This window comes from Felis catus, chromosome A1 (assembly GCF_018350175.1).
Source record: "Felis catus isolate Fca126 chromosome A1, F.catus_Fca126_mat1.0, whole genome shotgun sequence".
NCBI lineage: Eukaryota > Metazoa > Chordata > Mammalia > Carnivora > Felidae > Felis > Felis catus.
The window spans coordinates 140000737-140014668 of record NC_058368.1 but is presented as its reverse complement, the minus strand read 5'-3'; the positions used below and the strand labels follow the sequence as shown (position 1 = coordinate 140014668).

Sequence of the window (13932 nt, the reverse complement as noted above, 5' to 3'; positions counted from 1 at the left end):
CTATGGTATCTGCCAAGACCTTTATAAAGCTATTATTTTTTAAAAAGTCATGTTCTGGGGTACCTGGGTGGCTCAGTAGGTTAAGTGTCCAACTTCAGCTCAGGTGATGATCTCATGGTTCGTGGGTCCAAGCCCCACATTAGGCTCTGGTGCTGACAGCTCGGAGCCTGAAGCCTGCTTTCGATTCTGTATCTCCCTCTCTCTGACCCTCCCCCACTAGCGTGCTCTCTCTCTCTCTCTCTCTTTCAAGAATAAATATTTAGAAAAATAAATAAATAAAAAGTCACATTCCCTTTCTGACTCATCCCCAACTAACATTGGCATTCTCTGGCTGAAGCAAAGAGCATCACACACTTAAATCCAGCCTTTTCCAGCAATGGTCCTCCTAAGGGATGGGAAGGAACAGGGACAAGGCTGTCCATGCAGGAACAAGGCTCAGAGACGGTGTTATAGGCCCATGCTAGTAGTTCTTAGGTTAGGCCTCCTCAATGTACTTTTAATGTTCTGTCTTCCTTCAAGCTTCTCCTAAATCGGAAAAATTGAGATAGTTTGCTTCATCTCTTTTCTTTCCTGGCTCATGCAGAACCAGTTTAAAGAAACAAAAAATGAACCACCTTTCAAAACATATGATGGTTTGAAGAGGATCTGTCTAGCTTAGAGCTAACCCTGGTCCATACCAGCAACCACCAGCTGACATTTCTGCACAAACACAAAGTTATCGTCTTTGCTCTCACAAACGCCAGACAGCAAGCATCCCATCTACCCAAGATAAGTCATTCCCATTGCTCTCTTTCAGGGCACTTTGCCTTCTTGCCACTTACTTCACTTTTATGTGGGTGTTTATTTATACCTACCTCCTCCATTATCTGCAAGGGTCACCATAGTGGAGTACTATTGACATTGAAGCTCACCACTGTGGGCCCCGCACTTGGCACAGAGGCCACACAGACTGGACCTTCTGTAAGCATCTGTTGAAGGAATAATAAAGCCCTGATGTGCTGCTTGGGAGATGTGTCCTGATCAAGATCATCCGCCTTCTTTTAAGTACTATTGAACAGTCAAGAGTCAGCGCTTCTCCTCCTGTCTCCTTAAACCAAATTTGTCATGTGCATCTATTCTCCCCTTGGGGATCACCCTCTTCTATGTAGTATAAATGGGGTTGGACATATGACCCTGCACCTTATCAGTGGTATAGCCAGGGGTTGTTACTGTGGCTACTCTGATTAGCTCAAGGTGGACACATGGCTAAAACTGGGCCAATCAGAATCACCTACAAACATCTCCACCAGTGCTTTCAGGAAAGATAACCTATGACAAGGTTTTTCAATATCATCCCTGTTAACTTTTTAGTATAGGTAATTATTTGTTGTTGGGGGGGGGGTCCGTCCTATGCATTTTAGGATGTATATTAGCATTTCCAGTAATGAGTCCCAATTGTGACAAGCAAAAATATTTCCAGACATTGCCAAAAACCCTTGGCAGTGGAAAATGAACCCCAGTTAAGAATCACCATCACGGCAAAATGTGTCTGTGAGGACAAAATAAACTGAATTTGCTTGCATCCGTGTTCCCTGTCACTCCCTGGAAAGAAGCTTCCATGGAGAAGCCATCTGTAGGAGGAGAGAATGAAGCCAACAGAAAAAGGGAAAGAAATCTGACAGATGTAGACATTATGATATCTTTTAAATCTCATTTGGATTTGATTTTTTTTCAACGTTTATTTATTTTTGGGACAGAGAGAGACAGAGCATGAACGGGGGAGGGGCAGAGAGAGAGGGAGACACAGAATCGGAAACAGGCTCCAGGCTCTGAGCCATCAGCCCAGAGCCCGACGCGGGGCTCGAACCCACAGACCGCGAGATCGTGACCTGGGTGAAGTCGGACGCTTAACCGACTGCGCCACCCAGGCGCCCCTGGATTTGATTTTTAGGTTACCTGCAACTAAAGCAGATTCTTACCATATATGTCCATATGTGACTATTTCCTCTGAAGCCAAGTATGACCCCAGTATCTCTTCCAGAGCCACATGTGCCTATCCTAACCAAAGAAAGTGAGCTGGTCAAATAGACACATGATCAGCCAAATCAGACAGACACAAAAACCCTTTGAGCACTCACGGGGTATCATGTACAACTTTTGTTTGTTTTTCTTCATATATTTTCTAGTATACAAGGTGGTATCATCCTTAAAGTGGTTGAAGGATAGTATATTAGTTTCCTAGGACTGCCTTAACAAGTTATCAGAAACTGGGTGGCTTAAAACAATGGAAATTTATTCTCGCCCAGTTCTAGAGGCTGGAAGTCTGAAATCAATGTGTCAGCAGGATTGGTTTCTTCTGGATGCTCCAAGGGAGAATTTGTTCCCTCCTCTTTTCTAGCATCTGGTGGTGGTCAGCAATCCTTGGCATTCCTTGGGTTAAGGCTGCATCACTCCAAGGCCTTATATAGCCTTCTTTCTTGTTTGCCCCTGTATATGAGTGTCCTCTTATAAGAACATCAGTCACTGGATTTAGGACACACCCTAATCCACTATGACCTCATTTTAACTAATTACATCTGTGAAAATTCTAATTCCAAGTAAGATCACAAGGTGAGGTCCCAGATGGATGTGAATTTGTGGGACACTATTCAACCTACTACATATGGCATAATAATATATTAGAGAGCTTTATAGCTTTCAAAACATTTTTAAGAAATGAAATAACACAGAAAGGCATGCAGTCACCTTTTTCCAGGATGCTGTGAAGAACTCTGAGCTTACTGAATGAGGTAGAGAGCCACCTTAGAATGTCAGCTGGGAGACTGGAGACAAATCGGATTGGCTGTCTGGAGACCACTCTTCGATACTCTGCCTCAAAAAATTTTTTAATTCATTTATTTTTGAGAGAGAGAGAGAGAGAGAGTGAGGAAGGGCAGAAAGAGAGATGAGAGACAGAATCCCAAGCAGGTTCTGCAATGTCAGCAAAGAGCCCAATGCAGGGCTAGAATTCACGAACTGTGAGATCGTGACCTGAGCTGAAATCAAGAGTCTGATGCTTAATGGACTGGGCCACCCAGACTCCCCCTCTGCCTCAAAATTTATCTGCAGCCTCAGATCAAGGATCTAAATGCTCTTTATATTGTTTTAAGAGCCATCTGCATTTGCACTTAAAATTCTATCCCAAGCAATATAACACTACAGCCAGCAAAGGAGCTGCTATTTCTTTTTCCAGTTTATTTGGCAACATGGGTACTCATTTCTTAATGCATGTATTAATCAAACTGATTAATTACTACATGATTTGCCCCAGAGGATAAGGACAAGGACTCCAGCAGAGGACGAGCAGCCAGAAGCTTGGCATTTGAGGGTTTTTATACACCAAGAGCCTTTGTTCTCATATGATCACTACCAGTAGCTCCTGGGTGGAAGCAAAGAAAAAAAATAGAAGAAAACTTTGCCTTGTTTTATGGTCAAATTTTGGGGTAAAAACATTCAACATCATTAGAGAATCCAGAAACATTCAAGAGTCCTTTAATATAAAGGAATTCGTGTTCTTTCATGATTGTAATATGATATGGAAGGGCAAAAGCCCAAAGTGAGGCTGAAAGCAGAATTCCAAGGACACATTTTGAAGCAGGGTCATGCTTAGCTCAAGTTATTGATAATCATTTGAAGTGTTGGGATTATCTGCAATCATTTTTGCTCATCAGTAAGACATAGGACTAAAATTTCTTTTTTTAAAAATTCATTTATTTATTTTGTGAGACACAGAGTACGTGTGAGCTGGGGAGGGAGAGAGAGAGAAAGAGAGTGAGAGAGAGAGGGGATCCCAAGCAGGCTCCATGCTGTCAGTGCAGAGCCCAACACAGGGCTTAATCTCGTAACGGTGAGATCATGACCTGAGCTGAAATCAAGAGTCAATGCTCAACCCGCTGAGCCACCCAGGTGCCCCAGGACTAAAATTTCATTTGCAAAAGTGAACTCCATGTTGTATTTATTATCAGGATCTAGCCAACTCAGGAATTTATGAGAATAATAATTCTGACTAAGATCTACTGTCTTTAGGTAACAAAAAGTTATTCATCATAGCCAGACCACAAAGAGTAATTTAAGAGGTAGATTTGTTAAAATTGGTTCTTACATCATAGACATTAGCTCTATCTATAACTATGTCTGCCTACAGGTAAGATGATAGATGGGAACCATGTTCTCCTAGAATCTAAGTCCCAGAAGCGATGGCTCAACCTTGGAAGGGACACAAAAAGTCAAGTCATTAAATTGTACAGACAGATGGATCACTTGTGGGGGTTTTAAGTTCCATGTTACTGCTCACATGTACAGAGGACAACTTCATTCTTGACATTATGGACAGAGGGCAGTTCTGATCAATTTGCACAAAGACAGTGAGAAGTCATAAAACACCCAGAGTTGCTGGGATATTTCATTGACTTAAGCCTACCCACGGTCTCTCTTTTTCAGGACTGTGGCCTCTGAGATCCCTGATTCTACGTAATCCAGATAAGAAGTATCTCAAGGCTCCCAAAGGTGAACTAGTATTCTCCTTGCCTTCCAAAGATGTGTTTCAAGCAAACAAAATACTCTAGCTAAAAAAATATTATTTTATAGGCAGAAATTTAATCATCTGAATTGGGGTAGGGAGGGAGTCCATCTCTGCCTAACCTTCTGAAAACGTACCAAAGTATATCAAAACTATCAAATATCCATCCTGTAAGTGTGAAAGACACAAATTTGCTCTTGTGCTATCACGTGTAATTTGTGCTTTAAACATATATGTGGGTGATCAAAACAGTATGATACTGACACAAAAATAAGTACATAGATTGATGGAAAATAATAGAGAGCCCAGAAATAAACCCATGTTTACATGGTCAATTAATCTATAGCAAAGGAGACAAGAATATACAGTGAGGAAAATGTAGTCTCTTCAGTAAGTGATATTGGGATAACTGAGCAGTTACACACAAAAGAATAAAACTGGACCATTTTCTTATATCATACACAAAAATAAACTCCAAATGGATTAAAGACCTAAATGTAAACCTGACACCATAAAATTCCTAAGTTGCACAGCAAAGGAAACCATCAACAAAACAAAAAGGTAACCTACTGAATGGGAGAAGATATTTGCAAATGATATATCCAATATGGGATTAATGTCCAAAATATGTAAAGAACTCATACAACTCAATACTCAAAAAAATACAAATAATCCCATAAAAAATGGGCAGAAGACCTGAAGAGACATTTTCCAAAGAAGACATACAGAGGGTCAACAGATACATGAAAGGATGCTCAACATCACTTATCATCAGGGAAATGCAAAACAAAACCACAATGAGATATCGCCTCACACTTGTTAGAATGGCTATAATCAAAAAGACAAGATATATCAAGGGTTGGTGGGAAGTGTAGGAAAGAGAACCCTCTTGCACTATTGGTGGGAATATAAATTGGTACAGACGCCGTGGAAAATAGTATGAAGATGCCACAAAAAAAACAAAAATAGAAATACCACATGAGCCAGTAGTGCTACACTGGTATCTAAGTGAGGAAAACAAAAACACTACTTCAACTTCAGTGTCCATCCATAGATGAATGGATAAAAATATGGGATATATATACAATGGAGTATTACTCAGCCATAAAAAAGAGTGAGATCTTGCCACTTGCAACAATATGGATGGACCTAGAGGGTATTATGCTAAATGAAAGAAGTCAGACAGAAAGAAATGAAAACTTACATGTGGAATCTAAAAAACAAAACAAATGAACTAACATACAAACAACAATAATGAAAATAGAAACAGACTCATAAATGTACAGAACAAACTGGTGCTTACAGCAGACAGGAGGTGGGAGTATGGATGAAATAGGTGAAGGGGATTAGGAGGTACACACCTCCTACTATAAAATAAATAAGTCACGGGGATGAAAGGTACAGCATAAGTAATATAATCAATATTATTGTAATAATTTTATATAGTAATTACATTTATTATGGAGAGCATTTTGTAGCATACATAATTGTAGACCTGAAACTAATACTATATGTCAACATTATTCCATTTAAAAAAATGTTTTAAAATTTATGGGGTGCCTGGGTGGCTCAGTTGGTTGAACAACTGATTCTTATTTTGGCTCAGGTCATGATCCCAGGATTGTGGGATCAAGCCCTGTGTCCAGCTCTGTGCTGGGTGTGGGGCCTGCTTGGGATTCTCTTTCTTTCTCCCTCTGCCCCTCTCCCCCCCCACCTCATGTTCTCTCTCTAAAATAAAAAATAAAAATAATAAATAATAAAAACAAAAAAGTAAAAATAAAAACGATTTAAAGATTAAAAAATATATGTGTGTTTATGTAAACCTCTTCAACAATTCTCCCCACAAGATTTTACTCCATAACACTGTGTTGATTCAGTTTTTCTTTTTCTTTGAATAAAAGAGGAATGCAAGTAGACAACTGAGCTGTAAATAAAAATTGACATCTCAAAACAGAATTCTAAAGATAAAGTTAATAATTCTGCCTCCCTTATGGCTTATCTTCCACAATTTCCCTTAACACACACTCAACTAGACTAGTTGCCATTCATAGACCCAAAATCCTTGTTCTCCTTGGTGATATGTCTGGTCTCCCCAGCAAGAATGTCTCTTTTACTCTATCTTATGTACTTTCAGAGTTTTTTCACTGTGTTTTTTGCATGGCAGGTGTGAAGTAAATTTCCTGAATTAAATCTCACTGTTCGGGGGTACCTGAGTGGCTCAGTCAAGCGTCTGACTCTTGATTTTGGCTCAAGTCGTGATCTCAGGGTTCATGCAATTGAGACCTATGTCCGACTCTGCACTGACAGCATGGAGCCTGCTTGTGATTCTCTCCCTCCACCTCTCTCTCTCTGCCCCTGTCCTGCTCATGAGTGTGCTCTCTCTCTGTCTCAAAATAAATAAATAAGCTTAAAAATAATAAATAAGTAAAAATAAATCTCACTGTTAAAAGTTAGTCATACCCACAGAATCTTGAAAATTTTACAGACCTCATGATGGCACATTTGTCTCATGAAAACAGATAATTCAACATATCTATTCCAAATCTAGAGTTAAAGAGCAGCTTTATTCAGCTAAACCTCTGCATTCTTTTCCAGTGCATTTCAAGACCCATCCTCACCATCCCCTCTCTCCAACCCATGATCATAAAGAATACAGTATCAGGTGGAATAAATGCAATCAGCCAAATTTTCTCCCTTGTAGGCAGAGATGACTCCCCAGGAGCCTTTCCTAGTACTCTTCTGTTCCTTGATTAACACTAATCAATTGGCAATTGAAAGTTTCCAGAGATCAACATCTTCCTGATTTTTTTGGCCCAAAGGCTATTATTACTCAGAAGCTTGAGCCTCTTACCCAATATCCAGGCCACATATGGGTATAATCTAAATATTAGATGGAATCTTTAGCCTCTTGAGATCTGAGTAAAACTGACTCATCTCATACAGTTCTCTAGCCTTCAGAACTCCAATACTTCTGCAAGATAACTGGGTCTGAGAATCCCTGGTGTGTTTTCTTCCATCTCAGGAGAATTTCCTTCACCTGACACCTCAACATAATCAACTTAATCATGAAATCAACTCACCTGCTTAAAAACCCATGTATTCTTACCCAAAACATCCTTTTTGTTTAAAGTTTATTTATTTCTTCTGAGAGGAAGAGGGAGTGTGAATGGGGAAGGGGCAGATAGAGAGAAAGCAAAGAGAGAATCCCAAGCAGGCTCCACGCTCAGCATGGAGCCCAGCCCAGGTCTCAGTTCGATGACCCTGGGATCATGACTTGAGCCTAAATCAAGAGTCAGATGCTCAAGTAACTGAGCCACCCAGGCACCCCTTACCCAAAACATTCTTATTTTTTTTTTTTATATCTGGGATTCCTAGGAAGGGTTCAGATTGAAGATGGGACAAGAAAGTCACCTAAAAACCTCTATTAATCACTCCTACTCCCCCAAATTTTTGTGGTCATCTTACCGGAAAGGTTCACCTTTTGTTCCTTAACCCTCTCAGAGTCCATGTACCTATCCTTCTATCCTTCTCTTCTTTATCACCTCTTTTCTCATGAAAATGACAAATACAGTCCTCTCCTCATTCATGTTGGTCTGCCATCTTTCCTCAAGTTCTGTCACCAGCTGACACATACCTTTGGTGCCTCACCTTCTACCCCAAGTGCTTATCTAGGTATTTCTCCAAACATAATTCTCCCCCTAAGAGAAAGTATCTTGCTAGATACATCAAAAAAGTACAGGTTTTTCCCCCCAGCTTGTTTCAGAAGAGAAGAGAATAATTATACATATGTCTAACTCTACCTAGGTCACATAAGGAGTCCATAATACACCCGAGGATAAAAGTAGATGTGATGTGCTAACTAGAAATCAGCACACTGAAGAATAATACAAACATTATTTGAATGGAATAAAAAGAAGATGGACTAGTTACAGGACAGATTTAAAATAATCACTCTCTATGGAACTCTCCCTGAAAGATGTCAGCTACCCAAGACAACTCACTACAATTCCACCTGAGTGCCTCTTTTATAAATTTTCCCATCAAATGGGTCAATTGATAGGGTAGTGACTGATATGACCTAAAACATAGCAAGGCCTAGGGGGACCTGGGTGGCTCAGTCTGTTAAGCGTCTGACTTTAGCTAAGGTAATGATCTCACGGTTTGTGGGTTCAAGCCCTACATCAGGCTCTGTGCTGACCTCTTAGAGCCTGGAGTATGCTTCAGGTACTGTGTGTGTGTCTCTCTCTCTGTCCCTCTCCTGCTCATGCTCTTTCTCCTTCTCTCAAAAACAAATAAACATTAAAAAACAAAAAACATAGCAAGGCCTAAACCAGGGGTACATGAAGATACATAATGCCAGAGAAGAAATGGATCTCTTTAGCCCCTGAGGTAAAGGGTGGAGTTCTAGTGCAAGGCCAAAATCAAGTTTAAGGAATCAAAGAAGCCAAATGTCACAAAACGCAAGTAAGAGTTCTCACTTGGGAACGCAGCCCTAAGTTTAGGAATCTGGAGAGCAAGTAAAGCAGTAAGAAACAGGTAATCACATTTTGTTAGGGAGGTCAGGGTTTATCTGGCCCTAAGATGTTTTTAATGGACCAGAGTACTCAAGCCAGTCTGGTCTGTGACTTATTAATGGTCCCTCCTGATATCAGATAGATCTCTGCAACACAAAATGGGCAGTGCCAGTTCACAGTCTAGACACAGCCCTAATTAATAAAGATGAAAAAGGAGAAGGAAATATATTCTACAATTCAGTTATGCCAGTCAGCGGCACATTTCTTACCCAAGTCACAAACACATTTACATAGTCTGAGATTGCAAGGCAGATACCTCAAAAATAAACTGGAATGAAAGAAAATGGATTTTAAATTACAGAGGTAACATTTCTATTTCATGCCATCTGTTATAACTCAAGTTTCCAGCAAATGGATTATTCACCAGAAATGATGCAAAAAACAAAAAACAAAAAAGAAAAAACTGAGATCAAAATCATGTTATTGAAAACAAAGATATTTTTAAATGATGATACATAGATAATTTTAAAAGTACTGATTCAATCTATTTTTTTTTTAACTTAAAAGTTGTAGATTAGTGAATATGCACCAGTATTCTTGGATGGACCAAAATGATGATAAATTAAACCTTTTCCCAAAATAATCCTAGAAACACAAGTGAACATTTTATCTATTTTGCAAATCTCCTAGCACTAGCACTAAAGTATGGGTGTTTGCCTGGAGGATGTTCTACTCCACAGATTCCCTTTGAAATCTGAGATGGGAGGTAAAGGCAGGCAAGGATTAGGAGATCTGACCATCCCTGTGTTTCTCCACTGCAGACAGGTTCTCTGAGTTCAGAGCTGATCAATAACCAAAGTCCCAAACTCCCTAGCTGTAATCACAATCAATACCAACTGCCGGTTTGTATCAGAAAACAATTAGGACTCTCTAATTTAGGGCTGGCACAAGTACCTCAGAATCAGCAGTAATCAAAACATTCAGTCCACCATATAATATAGTTTAGAACAAGAAAAAACACAAAACAAATAGGGTGAGATATCTCCCACCCACCTCCCCACTCATCAACACAGCCTTGCTCAGAGGGGGAGAGGCTATTTCAGTAATGTCTTGACTCCAACAATTTACCCATGGCCAGCCAGAAACAAAACGGTAGGCGAAAGCTTTCTTAGCATGATAGAAGGCGGTCATTGAGCGGTTTGTCCTCATTCACCTCTACGGACACTGCTACAGAAGCTCTCACCCTCTTCAATGACAGGCTCACAGATTGAGGAGGCCTCAAAGTCCAGAAAATGAGTACCAGTGGCATCCTAACTTAAGGCGATTCCTGTGCTCCCCACATTAGATATCACAGGGGCTCACAATGGGAGACTGAACAAGGGGGTACAAACTCTGCAGACTCCCAATTTAGAGGACAGCACACATAGCCTCCCTGGTAATATTTATCTGGGCATTGTCATCATGTCTTCCTCCTTTTCCTTTCTTCTACCAGTGGTGGAATCATGGAGATTTATAGAAATAAGGAGTGTGGTCATTTGGGATCGTATGCAGGTGACCATCAGCTTTCAAGGCTTCTCAGATGTTGCCACATACTCTCAAAAGCAAAGGCTAGCCCTCTTCTCTACTCTGCCCAACCCAGGAGGAGAAGAAAGGTGATTGCCACACTATTCTATAGACCATCACTGTATTCTACATATAACACAAATTTGTTACAAAGGGAGGAGGTTTGCTAACACTTGCTTCTCCACTGAACAAGTATACCTGTTTTGCAAACCATTGACCTAGGCCAATGAAGGAACAGTGATGTGCTCCTTGAGTGCTGACTTCAATTTCCCACATAACTTAAAGTCTAAATTGTGGATAATTTTAGCATTAGCCAGGAAAATGTGGCTCTTTATAAATGTAAGGCATTGGAAACAGCATAGTAGGCCAGGCATTTCGTTTTACATACTAAATCTGCAACTCCTTAGTTGTATGATCTTGGACAAGTCCCTAAGCTTTGTAGTTTTGTTTGTTTGTTTGTCAAAGTCAGAGGGATTGGAATGGATCTGTGATACTCAAGAGTGATACTCAAGATTATGCACAAGAAGCACCTCTGGAGATTAGAGAAAAACAGATGCCACTGGCCAATCTAAACACTCACTCCAGCATCTCTAATAGCAGGACACTCAGATAAGTATCAAGCTTCCTTTCTGTTTTACAGTATTTGAACTATGATGATTATGAAGTCATTTATTCATTCAGTGACACTTATGCAATGTCCACTGTGTGCCAGGGTTTTATAGCCTGAATTGTGTCCCCTAAAAGTCATATGTTGAAGTCCTAACTTCTAGTACCTCAGGATGTGACTGTATTTAGAGATAAGGTATTTAAACAGTTAATTAAATTAAAATGAGGCCATTAGGGTAGGCCCTAATCCAATATGACTGGTATCTTTATAAGAGGAGGAGAATAGGACTGATATGCATGGAGGGAAGACCATGGGAAGACACAGGGAGAAGACGGCCATCCACAAGTCAAAGAGAAAGCCTCAGAAGAAACCTATCCCACCAACACTTTGGTCTTGGACTTTTAGCCTCCAGAATTGTGAGGGAATCAATTTTTGGTCTTTAAGCCCCCCAGATTTTGTTACAAAAGTACTTTGTGGTACTTTGTTACGGAAGCCCTGGAAAATGAACGCATAGGGTAATAGACAAGATTCTGGGTGTAGCACAGGGCAAGACACAGAAATGGTCCCCACTCCCATGGAGCAGACAGTACAGTGGAGGGTCAGATGAGAAACAATTACAAGCTATGGTAGGTCCTATGAAGCTCACATACTGGTTGCTGTAATAGAGAAGGACAAGACAGGTGGGAGTTGACTCACTTTCAAGGAAGTCAACAGAGAAGAATTCCCTGAAGAAGTGATATTTAAACTGTCAAGCTGAGACCTGAAGGATGAGAACGAGGCAGCTATGTGATAGCTGATGGAAGAGCCTTCCACTCTGAGGAAGCAGCAGAGGCAAAGACCCATAGGTGAGAAGGAAATGTGCTTCATTTGGGGAAATGAAATGCCTTGTGGCTAAATGCAATTCACAACGAGGGCAGTGACATGAACTGAGGTTGCATAAGTGAGCAGGGGTTTGAAAGGCAGTGCATTGAAAGGCAGTGCACTGAAAGCCATGGGAGGGAGCTTGAACTTTATTTCAAATATAAAAAAAAAAGAAATTGAATTAAATTTTATTTCAAAAAAAAAGAACAGAGAGGTTTTTGAGCTCAGCCTCAGGTAAACCATGCCTAGAGCATATCTTTTTATTGGAATCCCATGGTTGTGACCAAAGCATTGCCATCCCCTGGTTGCAATGTACTAAAGTGTCCCTTCGGTTTCTCTGAGTGGTAAATACGCCTCCTGTGCCAGGTTTAAAATTTATACAAAGGACTGAGATAAACAGAAATGTTACTTTTTAAATCTGGTTAAAACACAATTTATGAGATCCTATTTTCAATGGTAATGGATAAAAGTTTATTCTTATTTAAAAAAAAAATGAGGGGCACCTGGGTTGCTCTGTCTGGCTCTTGATTTCAGCTCAGGTCACGACCCCACGGTTTGTGGAATCGAGCCCCACACTGGGCTTTGCGCTGACAGTGAAGAGCCTGCTTGGGATTCTCTCTCTCTGCCCCTCCCCTACTTGTGCCACCTTCAAAATAAATAAATAAATATTTTTTTAAAAACTGAACTCTTTTAAGGAGGGAACTGGCATTTATATGTATTGAAAATAAGGCTCTTGCTAGCCTAGTTTTAGCTGCAGCATGAAGACAGCAGACACCATATTCTGAAGTTAGGCCCACACTGATATTTCAAAGTAGGTGTCTAAAAACCACTTTGATGACACATAAGCTCTTCACTCAAGTTTTGTGTATAAAAGGATCAGAATCTGGAAATTAAAGAAGAGGGTTCTTTTTTTTAAGGATTTTTGAAGAGAGCTCTAAGAGTGTCCTGAGTTCCACCATACAATGTTCAGAATATCATGCTGGTCTACTATATTAATGATATCATATCAATTTGACTGGATGGGCAAGAAGCAGCAAGTATATTGGAGGCATTCTTAAAGTACTGAATTCCAGAGGATGGGAGGAAAAACTCTAAGATACAGGGTCATGCTCCAGCTGTGAAGATTTTAGGGGTCCCATGCTCTGGGACATGCCAAGACATCCCGCCTAAAACTGAGGTCAAATCATAATACCTTATACCTCCCACCACTGAGAAAAAAGCACCATGCCTGGTAGGCCCCATCTCAGGCCAGGACTGAGGGATTTTCTAAATTCAGGAAACCAGTGCTATACCTCAGCAGTCCCAGTCGGCCTCATAGGTGTCTTAGTTTTAAAGTCACTTTGAGTCAGGTCTCTGTTTCTTGCAGCTAAATAAGCATTCTAACTACACTGTCCCAAAGTCTCAGGGAGACCCTGCACAAAGTAGGAACTCTACCAGTGTCTGCTGATTGAATTGAGCTCTGAGTTCAATGAACTGTTCCTGAGCAAACCAGAAGGTATTTCCATCTGTTATATCCAAAGTGCCTAGCACAATCCCTAGGCCATAGATGGTGTTTGCAAATACCTGTTTAAAGCCAGAGTAGCTACATGATCTTAGCAAGCAAAAGAGAAACTTCAGCGTTCTTGGATGGAAGGCTGAAAATGAGAAAAAATAGCTCAGTAAAACTCAAGTTCTGGAAGAATCTTTGTGTTCAAATGGACAAGGAAGAAGCTGTATCAGGCGGGTCAGGGGAAAAAAAAAACTGAAGAGGTCTCTAGCCTCCTCTGGTGGCTCAGACTGAAAGGCAACCTGTCACTCACTCAGGAGTCTGTGCCAAGGGAAAGATAGGGAAGAGGAGTGGAAAGAATACC

The 13932-nt window shown here is 40.5% G+C and overlaps 1 protein-coding gene and 1 long non-coding RNA gene across 17 annotated transcripts in view; one reads left to right on the top strand and one right to left on the bottom strand.

The window, feature by feature from the left end:
- LOC111561429 overlaps nt 1-13932 on the bottom strand; it is a 263855-nt gene that overhangs the window by 134747 nt on the left and 115176 nt on the right. The window lies entirely within an intron of this gene.
- LOC123386719 overlaps nt 2583-13932 on the top strand; it is a 35416-nt gene continuing 24066 nt past the window's right edge. The window contains exons 1-2 of the long non-coding RNA XR_006601068.1: nt 2583-2768; nt 4459-4524. This is a non-coding gene — a long non-coding RNA (uncharacterized LOC123386719). The remainder of the gene's footprint in view (nt 2769-4458; nt 4525-13932) is intronic.